Source organism: Engystomops pustulosus, unplaced genomic scaffold, assembly GCF_040894005.1.
Source record: "Engystomops pustulosus unplaced genomic scaffold, aEngPut4.maternal MAT_SCAFFOLD_527, whole genome shotgun sequence".
Taxonomy (NCBI): domain Eukaryota; kingdom Metazoa; phylum Chordata; class Amphibia; order Anura; family Leptodactylidae; genus Engystomops; species Engystomops pustulosus.
Window position 1 is genome coordinate 1 of NW_027285406.1, and position 12500 is coordinate 12500.

Consider the following 12500-nt stretch of genomic DNA (forward strand, 5'->3'; position numbering starts at 1 on the left):
CGGCAATGTGTCCACTGTCCCCCGGCCCAAGGACTTGGCGGCAAGTCCCGGGGAGGAATAGTGCCCATGGAAGTAGCTCAGCGGAGCAGCTGCTGAGGCTACCCGGGAATGTGTCACTGTCCCCCGGCCAGACTTGGCGGCAGGTCCCGGGAGGAATAGTGCTCATGGAAGTAGCTCAGCGGGAGCAGCTGCTGAGGCTACCCGGGAATGTGTCACTGTCCCTGGGCCACACTTGGTCGTTGGTTCCTGATGAGGAACATGCCCATGGAAGTAAGAGTTCAGCGGGAGAAGCCGCTCAAGCTACCCGGGAATGTGTCACTGTCCCCCCGGCCAGACTTGGCGGCAGGTCCCGGGGGAGGAACAGTGCCATGGAAGTCGGAGCTCCAACCTCCAAGTTGACCTCAGCGGGAGCACTTGCTGAGGCTACCCGGGCATGGGCGACTGTTCCCCGGCCACACTTGGTCGGAGGTCCCGGTGTGGAACATGCCCATGGAAGTTGAAGGGAAGAGAACCGCGAAAGGGAGTCTGGAGGCTGAGCCGCGGCCGAGGAGGTCTCACCGATCCCGGCGTGATTCCAGCCAGGCCCGGTACCCTATACCGAACTCGACAGGGTGGCTGTATCCGGGACCCTGGAACCCTGGGCGGGGAGCCTAGGGGCGAGAGGGGCCCCATGGAGCTCGGGCAGACTAGAAGTACCCTCGTCTGCCCGCTGGAGGGCGCCCTTCCCGGAGCGGAGGGGACCCCCCAAGCGACCAAGTGCAAGCCGAGTTTGGAGCTCGAAACCCGGCCACACTTGGTAGTTGGTCCCGGTGAGGAACATGCCCATGGAAGTAAGAGCTCAGCGGGAGCAGCCACTCAGGCTACCCGGCAATGTGTCACTGTCCCCCGGCCAAGACTTGGCGGCAAGTCCCGGGGAGGAATAGTGCCCATGGAAGTAGCTCAGCGGGAGCAGCTGCTGAGGCTACCCGGGAATGTGTCACTGTCCCTGGGCCACACTTGGTCGTTGGTTCCTGATGAGGAACATGCCCATGGAAGTAAGAGTTCAGCGGGAGAAGCCGCTCAAGCTACCCGGGAATGTGTCACTGTCCCCCGGCCAGACTTGGCGGCAGGTCCCGGGGAGGAACAGTGCCCATGGAAGTCGGAGCTCCAACCTCCAAGTTGACCTCAGCGGGAGCACTTGCTGAGGCTACCCGGGCATGGGCGACTGTTCCCCGGCCACACTTGGTCGGAGGTCCCGGTGTGGAACATGCCCATGGAAGTTGAAGGGAAGAGAACCGCGAAAGGGAGTTTGGAGGCTGAGCCGCGGCCGAGGAGGTCTCACCGATCCCGGCGTGATTCCAGCCAGGCCCGGTACCCTATACCGAACTCGACAGGGTGGCTGTATCCGGGACCCTGGAACCCTGGGCGGGGAGCCTAGGGGCGAGAGGGGCCCCATGGAGCTCGGGCAGACTAGAAGTACCCTCGTCTGCCCGCTGGAGGGCGCCCTTCCCGGAGCGGAGGGACCCCCCAAGCGACCAAGTGCAAGCCGAGTTTGGAGCTCGAAACCCGGCCACACTTGGTAGTATGTCCCGGTGAGGAACATGCCCATGGAAGTGAGAGCTCAGCGGAGCAGCCACTCAGGCTACCCGGGAATGTGTCACTGTCCCCCGGCCAAGACTTGGCGGCAAGTCCCGGGGAGGAATAGTGCCCATGGAAGTAGCTCAGCGGGAGCAGCCACTCAGGCTACCCCGGGAATGTGTCACTGTTCCCCCGGCCAAGACTTGGCGGCAAGTCCCGGGGAGGAATAGTGCCCATGGAAGTAGCTCAGCGGGAGCAGCCACTCAGGCTACCCGGGAATGTGTCACTGTCCCTCGGCCACACTTGGTCGTAGGTCCCGGTGAGGAAACATGCCCATGGAAGTCGGAGCTCCAACCTCCAACCGGGTGAAGCCTCCGAGAGCTAGCCCGGGAATAGGGCGCCAATCCCGGCTACCGCCCTCCAGGCTTGCCCCGGTCGAAAGACCTACGTCCTCGCACCAGCACAAGCGCAAAAATTTTCTAAGTGTGGGAGAACCGAGGACCCGCCCGGTGGCACTCTGCCTCTCGCTGCCGCCCTCCTGGAAGCGTCCTCGGTCACTGTGTGTGCGGCAGATATCAGAGCTCCGGAAAGGTGAAAAAGAACCGGTAAGAGGGCGAATCCGGCAGCTCCCTGCCGGGCGAGGACCACCGCGAGCGGCGGGGACGTCAGACGGGAGACGCGCGGCGGGACCTTCCGTCGGAGTGCCTGGGATTTTGACCTCGGAGAAGTTCGAAAAATTATGCGGTCGGAGCTGTCTGCCCCGGCCGGGGAAGGCTCACCGCCGGCGGCTGCCAACCCCTGGCTTGCCCGCTGGATGCCCTTTCGGAGGCTGCTGAAAAAGAACTGTCAGGCGGGCACCTCTCGGAAGAACCGCAGACCAAACGACCGGTAAAAATTTTGGGCGATCCGACACGTAGTGCACCTTCGGCGGCAGAGAAAAGCAGCAAAAATACCGGTCAGAGAAGGGGAGTTTGGTCGACTCTGCCAGGTTTTTGCACTAAGTCAGATCCGTAATGCCAGCGGGACTGAGTCGCTTTTGCGTGCCGTGGTCCTGGAGGCCTGCTCGGACAGAGCGGTCCTTCGGGTCCCGCGGGAAGGGGCATTTCATGTTCCTCTGCGGAGGTGATCCATTTTCTGCGGGAAATGGCGAGCCCCTTCGGCTACAAGAGTGTGTAGGTCCCGCTCAACAGTCTACGTCCTTAACCATCGGGGACTTTGTAGATTTTGCCCAAAATCGCTCTCCGCAGAACAGAGCGTGAGGTCTCCGCGGCGGAGGCCGGAAAAGGTGCGAGGTGAGCGGCATGGTATGACTGGGCTCGTGCCGCTCACTGCTACCCGGAGCGTGGCGCCCTCCGGGTAAAAGGCTAGCCGGGGCGAGTAGGTGGGATGACGGGCGCATAAGCAACGCCGTCCCCGCCGTACAAGGTGCCGGTGGCCTGGCGAACCACCGGCGTAAGGCTAGCCAGGGCGGACCGCGGGGCAGAGGGCGCATAAGCCCACGCTCTCTCTCCATCCCACCAGCACAAGCGAAATATTTTCAAAGTGTGGGAGAACCGGCTTCCCGACCGGTGGCACTCTGCCTCTCGCTGCCGCCCTCCTGGAAGCGTCCTCGGTCACTCGGAGTACGGCAGATTTAAGAGCTCCGGAATGGTGAAAAAGAACCGGAGAGAGGGCGACTCCGGCTTCTCTCTGCCGGGCGAGGACCACCGCAGGCGGCGGGGACGTCTGACAGGAGACGGCGCTGCGGGCAGGCTTTAAAAGTGCATGGGGTTTTTGGCCTCGGCAAAGTCGAAAAAATTATGCGGTCGGAGCTGTCTGCCCCGGCCGGGGAAGGCTCACCGCCGGCGGCTGCCAACCCCTGGCTTGCCCGCTGGATGCCCTTCGGAGGCTTCTGAAAAAGAACTGTCAGGCGGGCACCTCTCGGAAGAACGCAGACCAAAACGACCGGTAAAAATTTTGGGCGATCCGACCCGTAGTGCACCTTCGGCGGCAGAGAAAAGCAACAAAAATACCGGTCAGAGAAGGGGAGTTTGGTCGACTCTGCCAGGTTTTTGCACTAAGTCAGATCCGTAATGCCAGCGGGACTGAGTCGCTTTGCGTGCCGTGGTCCTGGAGGCCTGCTCGGACAGAGCGGTCCTGCGGGTCCCGCGGGAAGGGGCATTTCATGTTCCTCTGCGGGAGGTGATCCATTTTCTGCGGGAAATGGCGAGCCCCTTCGGCTACAAGAGTGTGTAGGTCCCGCTGAACAGTCTACGTCCTTAACCATCGGGGGACTTTGTAGATTTTGCCCAAAATCGCTCTCCGCAGAACAGAGCGTGAGGTCTCCGCGGCGGAGGCCGGAAAAGGTGCGAGGTGAGCGGCATGGTATGACTGGGCTCGTGCCGCTCACTGCTACCCGGAGCGTGGCGCCCTCCGGGTAAAAGGCTAGCCGGGGCGAGGTAGGTGGGATGACGGGCGCATAAGCAACGCCGTCCCCGCCGTACAAGGTGCCGGTGGCCTGGCGAACCACCGGCGTAAGGCTAGCCAAGGGCGTACCGCGGGGCAGAGGGCGCATAAGCCACGCTCTCTCTCCATCCCACCAGCACAAGCGAAAAATTTTCAAAGTGTGGGAGAACCGGCTTCCCGACCGGTTGCACTCTGCCTCTCGCTGCCGCCCTCCTGGAAGCGTCCTCGGTCACTCGGAGTATGGCAGATTTAAGAGCTCCGGAATGGTGAAAAAGAACCGGAGAGAGGGCGACTCCGGCTTCTCTCTGCCGGGCGAGGACCACCGCAGGCGGCGGGGACGTCTGACAGGAGACGGCGCTGCGGGCAGGCTTTAAAAGTGCATGGGGTTTTGGCCTCGGCGAAAGTCGAAAAAATTATGCGGTCGGAGCTGTCTGCCCCGGCCGGGGAGGCTCACCGCCGGCGGCTGCCAACCCCCTGGCTTGCCCGCTGGATGGCCTTTCGGAGGCTGCTGAAAAGAACTGTCAGGCGGGCACCTCTCGGAAGAACCGCAGACCAAAACGACCGGTAAAAATTTTGGGCGATCCGACCCGTAGTGCACCTTCGGCGGCAGAGAAAAGCAACAAAATACCGGTCAGAGAAGGGGAGTTTTGGTCGACTCTGCCAGGTTTTTGCACTAAGTCAGATCCGTAATGCCAGCGGGACTGAGTCGCTCTGCGTGCCGTGGTCCTGGAAGCCTGCTCGGACAGAGTGGTCCTTCGGGTCCCGCGGGGAAGGGGCATTTCATGTTCCTCTGCGGGAGGTGGTCCATTTTCTGCGGGAAATGGCGAGCCCCTTCGGCTGCAAGAGTGTGTAGGTCCCGCTCAACAGTCTACGTCCTTAACCATCGGGGACTTTGTAGATTTTGGTCAAGATCGCCCCCCGCATGTCCTAGCGGGAGGTCTCCGCGGCGGAGGCCGGAAAAGGTGCGAGGTGAGCGGCATGGTATGACTGGGCTCGTGCCGCTCACTGCTACCCGGAGCGTGGCGCCCTCCGGGTAAAAGGCTAGCCGGGGCGAGTAGGTGGGATGACGGGCGCATAAGCAACGCCGTCCCCGCCGTACAAGGTGCCGGTGGCCTGGCGAACCACCGGCGTAAGGCTAGCCAAGGGCGTACCGCGGGGCAGAGGGCGCATAAGCCACGCTCTCTCTCCATCCCACCAGCACAAGCGAAAAATTTTCAAAGTGTGGGAGAACCGGCTTCCCGACCAGTTGCACTCTGCCTCTCGCTGCCGCCCTCCTGGAAGCGTCCTCGGTCACTCGGAGTATGGCAGATTTAAGAGCTCCGGAATGGTGAAAAAGAACCGGAGAGAGGGCGACTCCGGCTTCTCTCTGCCGGGCGAGGACCACCGCAGGCGGCGGGGACGTCTGACAGGAGACGGCGCTGCGGGCAGGCTTTAAAAGTGCAAGGGGTTTTGGCCTCGGCGAAAGTCGAAAAAATTATGCGGTCGGAGCTGTCTGCCCCGGCCGGGGAAGGCTCACCGCCGGCGGCTGCCAACCCCTGGCTTGCCCGCTGGATGGCCTTTCGGAGGCTGCTGAAAAAGAACTGTCAGGCGGGCACCTCTCGGAAGAACCGCAGACCAAAACGACCGGTAAAAATTTTGGGCGATCCGACCCGTAGTGCACCTTCGGCGGCAGAGAAAAGCAACAAAAATACCGGTCAGAGAAGGGGAGTTTTGGTCGACTCTGCCAGGTTTTTGCACTAAGTCAGATCCGTAATGCCAGCGGGACTGAGTCGCTCTTGCGTGCCGTGGTCCTGGAAGCCTGCTCGGACAGAGTGGTCCTTCGGGTCCCGCGGGAAGGGGCATTTCATGTTCCTCTGCGGGAGGTGGTCCATTTTCTGCGGGAAATGGCGAGCCCCTTCGGCTGCAAGAGTGTGTAGGTCCCGCTCAACAGTCTACGTCCTTAACCATCGGGGACTTTGTAGATTTTGGTCAAGATCGCCCCCCGCATGTCCTAGCGGGAGGTCTCCGCGGCGGAGGCCGGAAAAGGTGCGAGGTGAGCGGCATGGTATGACTGGGCTCGTGCCGCTCACTGCTACCCGGAGCGTGGCGCCCTCCGGGTAAAAGGCTAGCCGGGGCGAGTAGGTGGGTTGACGGGCGCATAAGCCACGCCGTCCCCGCCGTACAAGGTGCCGGTGGCCTGGCGAACCACCGGCGTAAGGCTAGCCAAGGGCGTACCGCGGGGCAGAGGGCGCATAAGCCACGCTCTCTCTCCATCCCACCAGCACAAGCGAAAAATTTTCAAAGTGTGGGAGAACCGGCTTCCCGACCGGTGGCACTCTGCCTCTCGCTGCCGTCCTCCTGGAAGCGTCCTCGGTCACTCGGAGTACGGCAGATTTCAGACCTCCGGAATGGTGAAAAAGAACCGGAGAGAGGGCGACTCCGGCTTCTCTCTGCCGGGCGAGGACCACCGCAGGCGGCGGGGACGTCTGACAGGAGACGGCGCTGCGGGCAGGCTTTAAAAGTGCATGGGGTTTTGGCCTCGGCAAAAGTCGAAAAAATTATGCGGTCGGAGCTGTCTGCCCCGGCCGGGGAAGGCTCACCGCCGGCGGCTGCCAACTCATGGCTTGCCCGCTGGATGGCCTTTCGGAGGCTTCTGAAAAAGAACTGTCAGGCGGGCACCTCTCGGAAGAACCGCAGACCAAAACGACCGGTAAAAATTTTGGGCGATCCGACCCGTAGTGCACCTTCGGCGGCAGAGAAAAGCAACAAAAATACCGGTCAGAGAAGGGGAGTTTTGGTCGACTCTGCCAGGTTTTTGCACTAAGTCAGATCCGTAATGCCAGCGGGACTGAGTCGCTTTTGCGTGCCGTGGTCCTGGAGGCCTGCTCGGACAGGGCGGTCCTTTCGGGTCCCGCGGGAAGGGGCATTTCATGTTCCTCTGCGGGAGGTGGTCCATTTTCTGCGGGAAATGGCGAGCCCCTTCGGCTGCAAGAGTGTGTAGGTCCCGCTCAACAGTCTACGTCCTTAACCATCGGGGACTTTGTAGATTTTGGTCAAGATCGCCCCCCGCATGTCCTAGCGGGAGGTCTCCGCGGCGGAGGCCGGAAAAGGTGCGAGGTGAGCGGCATGGTATGACTGGGCTCGTGCCGCTCACTGCTACCCGGAGCGTGGCGCCCTCCGGGTAAAAGGCTAGCCGGGGCGAGCAGGTGGGTTGACGGGCGCATAAGCCACGCCGTCCCCGCCGTACAAGGTGCCGGTGGCCTGGCGAACCACCGGCGTAAGGCTAGACAGGGCGGACCGCGGGGCAGAGGGCGCATAAGCCACGCCGTCCCCGCTGTACAAGGTGCCGGTGGCCTGGCGAACCACCGGCGTAAGGCTAGCCAAGGGCGTACCGCGGGGCAGAGGGCGCATAAGCCACGCTCTCTCTCCATCCCACCAGAACAAGCGAAAAATTTTCAAAGTGTGGGAGAACCGGGGACCCGACCGGTGGCACTCTGCCTCTCGCTGCCGCCCTCCTGGAAGCGTCCTCGGTCACTCGGTGTCCGGCAGATTTCAGAGCTCCGGAATGGTGAAAAAGAACCGGTGAGAGGGCGAAACCGGCTTCTCTCTGCCGGGCGAGGACCACCGCAGGCGGCAAGGGACGTCTGCCAGGAGACGGCGCTGCGGGCAGGCTTTAAAAGTGCATGGGGTTTTGGCCTCGGCGAAAGTCGAAAAAAATTTGCGGTCGGAGCTGTCTGCCCCGGCCGGGGAAGGCTCACCGCCGGCGGCTGCCAACCCCTGGCTTGCCCGCTGGATGCCCTTTCGGAGGCTGCTGAAAAAGAACTGTCAGGCGGGCACCTCTCGGAAGAACCGCAGACCAAAACGACCGGTAAAAATTTTGGGCGATCCGACCCTCAGTGCACCTTCGGCGGCAGAGAAAAGCAACAAAAACACCGGTCAAAGAAGGGAGGTTTTGGTCGACTCTGCCTGGTTTTTGCACAAAGTCAGATCCGTAATGCCAGCGGGACTGAGTCGCTTTTGCGTGCCGTGGTCCTGGAGGCCTGCTCGGACAGAGCGGTCCTTCGGGTCCCGCGGGAAGGGGCATTTCATGTTCCTCTGCGGGAGGTGGTCCATTTTCTGCGGGAAATGGCGAGCCCCATCGGCTACAAGAGTGTGTAGGTCCCGCTCAACAGTCTACGTCCTTAACCATCGGGGACTTTGTAGATTTTGGCAGAAATCGCCCCCCGCAGGTCCTAGCGGGAGGTCTCCGCGGCGGAGGCCGGAGAGGGCGCGAGGTGAGCGGCATGGTATGACTGGGTTCGTGCCGCTCACTGGTACCCGGAGCGTGGCGCCCTCCGGGTAAAAGGCTAGCCGGGGCGAGTAGGTGGGTTGACGGGCGCATAAGCCACGCCGTCCCCGCCGTACAAGGTGCCGGTGGCCTGGCGAACCACCGGCGTAAGGCCAGCCAGGGCGGACCGCGGGGCAGAGGGCGCATAAGCCACGCTCTCTCTCCATCCCACCAGAACAAGCGAAAAATTTTCAAAGTGTGGGAGAACCGGCGACCCGACCGGTGGCACTCTGCCTCTCGCTGCCGCCCTCCTGGAAGCGTCCTCGGTCACTCGGTGTCCGGCAGATTTCAGAGCTCCGGAATGGTGAAAAAGAACCGGAGAGGGGGCGACTCCGGCTTCTCTCTGCCGGGCGAGGACCACCGCAGGCGGCAAGGGACGTCTGACAGGAGACGGCGCTGCGGGCAGGCTTTAAAAGTGCATGGGGTTTTGGCCTCGGCGAAAGTCGAAAAAATTTTGCGGTCGGAGCCGTCTGCCCCGGCCGGGGAAGGCTCACCGCCGGCGGCTGCCAACCCCTGGCTTGCCCGCTGGATGGCCTTTCGGAGGCTGCTGAAAAAGAACTGTCAGGCGGGCACCTCTCGGAAGAACCGCAGACCAAAACGACCGGTAAAAATTTTGGGCGATCCGACCCTCAGTGCACCTTCGGCGGCAGAGAAAAGCATCAAAAATACCGGTCAAAGAAGCGAGGTTTTGGTCGACTCTGCCAGGTTTTTGCACAAAGTGTTGGCATCGTGCGGCGTCGCGCTTTGCCGTACCGTATCCCCAATGGAGCGGCGCCCGGCGGGGTAGGCTAGCCATGTGAGGTCGAGGGCGGGAGGACGGGACGTAAGCCAGGCCGTTCTCCACAAGAAATTCCGGACGCGGAGACCCCTTCTCCGCCCTACGGTCCCCAATGGGGTGGCGCCCGGCGGGTGAGGCTAGCCATGGGAGGACGGGACGTAAGCCAGGCCGTTCTCCACAAGAAATTCCGTACGCGGAGACCCCTTCTCCGCCCTACGGTCCCCAATGGGGTGGCGCCCGGCGGGTGAGGCTAGCCATGTGAGGTCGAGGGCGGGAGGACGGGACGTAAGCCAGGCCGTTCTCCACAAGTAAATTCCGGACGCGGAGACCCCTTCTCCGCCCTACGGTCCCCAATGGGGTGGCGCCCGGCGGGTGAGGCTAGCCGTGTGAGGTCGAGGGCGGGAGGACGGGACGTAAGCCAGGCCGTTCTCCACAAGTAAATTCCGGACGCGGAGACCCCTTCTCCGCCCTACGGTCCCCAATGGGGTGGCGCCCGGCGGGTGAGGCTAGCCATGTGAGGTCGAGGGCGGGAGGACGGGACGTAAGCCAGGCCGTTCTCCACAAGTAAATTCCGGACGCGGAGACCCCTTCTCCGCCCTACGGTCCCCAATGGGGTGGCTCCCGGCGGGTGAGGCTAGCCATGTGAGGTCGAGGGCGGGAGGACGGGACGCAAGCCAGGCCGTTCTCCACAAACTCCCAGCGGTAGAGTCTCGGCTCTCCGCTCTTTTGATCGATCTGACACAGCGCGATCCGGCGGGGCAGGGCACTTTGCTCGGTCAGGGGTATTGGCCCCGGCCGGTTTATGGTAAAGCGTTCCTTAGCCTCAGTCTTGGTCGCGCATCAATCCCCCGCTCCCCGTGAGCGGCTGTGGTCCTCTGCCTAAGGTTGTGTAGCGCGGTGCCAGTGTGGTCCTCGCACGGCCCCGCTCCTGCCACAGCGGTAGGACTCTCTGCTTCGGCTGAGGTTTGCTACGAAGCGTATGGAACGGGCGTACTCCACCGTACCGTGGGTGGGGGGCGGCGGCGGCGGCGGCAGCGTCCAGCGCGGAGCTCCGGCTCCCGCGGCAGCGCCTCGCCTAGTGTCCCTCGGGCAAGTCCAATCGCCCCCCGCCCGGTCGGAGAGCGCAGACACACCTCTGTGTCCACGGTTTATTTCCGCAGCACGAAAAGGGACGGCTCCCGCCTGCTCCTCGCGGCGGCGACGAGGCTTAGACCCACCGTGGCGTATCCGCGGTAGGTATGCTCGTCGGTCGGAGGAGCGGTTGCGGTCGAGTGGTCCCCAGTGTACCCTGTTAGCGCTGCCCGCCTACGCCTGAAGAGCTGCGGACCGAGAAAAAGGTTCGCTCCGCTGCTGACGGCGAAGCGCGCGGCACGCCGCGGAAGAGGAGAGGGAGCGGTCGCCCCCGGGGCGGCTCCCCTCCGAGTCCGGCAGAAGCAGAGATTGTAGCGGAGGGGGGGGTTTCTAAATTCCCCGGGCGTGTTATCCCCAGCGGTAGCCTTTGAACTCTTCAACCGCAAGCACGATCGCACGTTCACAGCACCCGTCACTAGGAGCCGGGCCAGAGGCGGGCGGCAGACGAAACCGACATGAGCGCTTAAGGGTATTGCACCCCCGGCGCCCAGACCCTGGAAATTGAGTCTGCCCCCAAAGCCCACCCGCGTCCTCCTTGGCGCTCCCGGAGTACATGGTCGTAGATGGGCCATCGGTCGCTAATGCCAAACTGCGTCCCAGGGGTGCGTCCCCTCTGACCAACGGCAGACCCATCCCTCTCGCCAATCCGCGGATCCCCGCCAGGTCCCGAACAGGGCTCGTCCTTTAGCGTTTCAAATGCGCCCTCCCCGCCATACGAGGGGTTGAGGACCGTAGCCTTCCCTTACGAGAGGCACCAGGGGTGCGCCTGCTCGAGGGCCCGGCCGTGGGCGTAACGCTTGGGCCGCCCGGGGGAGTCGGTAGACCATGGGAGACCAACACTCGCACACGAACGTTGCCCGTGCTTTTGTGGAAGAGAGCTTCTTGCGAGGTTGTCGCTGCGGTGGCGCCCGGACAAACCCTATCCCTAAAACTTCTGGGGAATTGGCGTCTAAGCCTGCACCCTGCACGGTATCCCTGCACCCACGAAGGGGGCCGTGGAAGGCTTGGGGTCGCGCCGGCGAAACCGACCGGATGCCCGGGGTACTGAACCCCCGGGGTCCCACCCTGGAAATTGAGCCGTCCGACCCCGCCACGTCTTCCTAGTGCTCTCCTTGGCTCCCCCGCCTGTGGGCATCGTTAGGGGCTGCGGTCATCAGCGCCGGCTAAGCTTCGGCAACACGGCCGACCCACCCCTTCGGCGCCTGGGGGTGCCTGGTCCCAGTCCGGGCCGTTCCGTAGGGGCGGCTATCCCTTACATGAGGGACTCGGTGCGTCCGCTCGGGCTGCGGGGCTCCGGCTCCGACAGCCGGGGAGCTGGTTTTGACCGCGGGCCTCCACGGGAACCGGCAGGGACCGGACTAGGCGTCAAGCCGAAAATAACCCCGGCACCCTCTGCTTCCAAAGCGAGGGGACCTTTGGCCGAGCGGGGGCACCGGAAGCCGAACCGACCCCAACCCCTCTTCCTACCCCAGGGCTGGGCTGACCAATCCCCTGATCGGGTCTAAAATGGAAGAAGGGGATTCGAGGGAAGGGGCTGGCGGAAGGCAGTTGCCCGACGGAGTAGGCGAAGGCCAGGCCGTTTCCGAGTCCCGAGCAGAGGAGGGCGAACTCGGCTCTTCATCGACCGACGGCGAGGCGAGGGCGGTGGCTGCCGCGGGGAAGACTCCATTGCTCGTCAGCGCGCTAGGAGCGGGGCCGACTGGCTGCTCGGGGTATGGCATCCCCGGGGGCCCACCCTGGAAATCTTCGCTCCTCAGCCGCTGCAGGTTATAAGGTCCCGCCGCGCGTAAGCGCTCAACTCTCCGACCCACGGATGTCGAGCCCATGGTGAGCCGGCCGTTTCGTACGGGGAAAAGGGGTCCTCTGGCCCCACATCGATCGAGGGGGTTTAGATCCGCGGAGGCACGCACCGCGAGGCGAATCGCTGCTTTTCCCCAAGAGGTTAACCTTCAAACCACCGAGTAGGTTCGGGGCAGGGCCGACAGTCTGCACTGGGGTATTGCATCCCTGGTGGGGCGACCCTGGAAATCTCTGCCCCTTTCCACTCTTTCGGTTGGGCCTCTCGTCGGGGCGAGCGTAAGTCGGCAAGCAGACGTGGGAAGAGGCTTCTTACCGGTGACACTCCCTTCGTGAGAGAGGCAGGTACTCGCCCCGGACCCCGGTCCAAATCTGCGCGGGCCGGACGGCCTCGGCCCTAGCCGAAGGCCGCTCCCGCGAAGCCAGGGAGCCGAAAAAATAACCCCGACACCCTCCGCGACCTCGCGTGCTTCCAAAGCGAGGGGA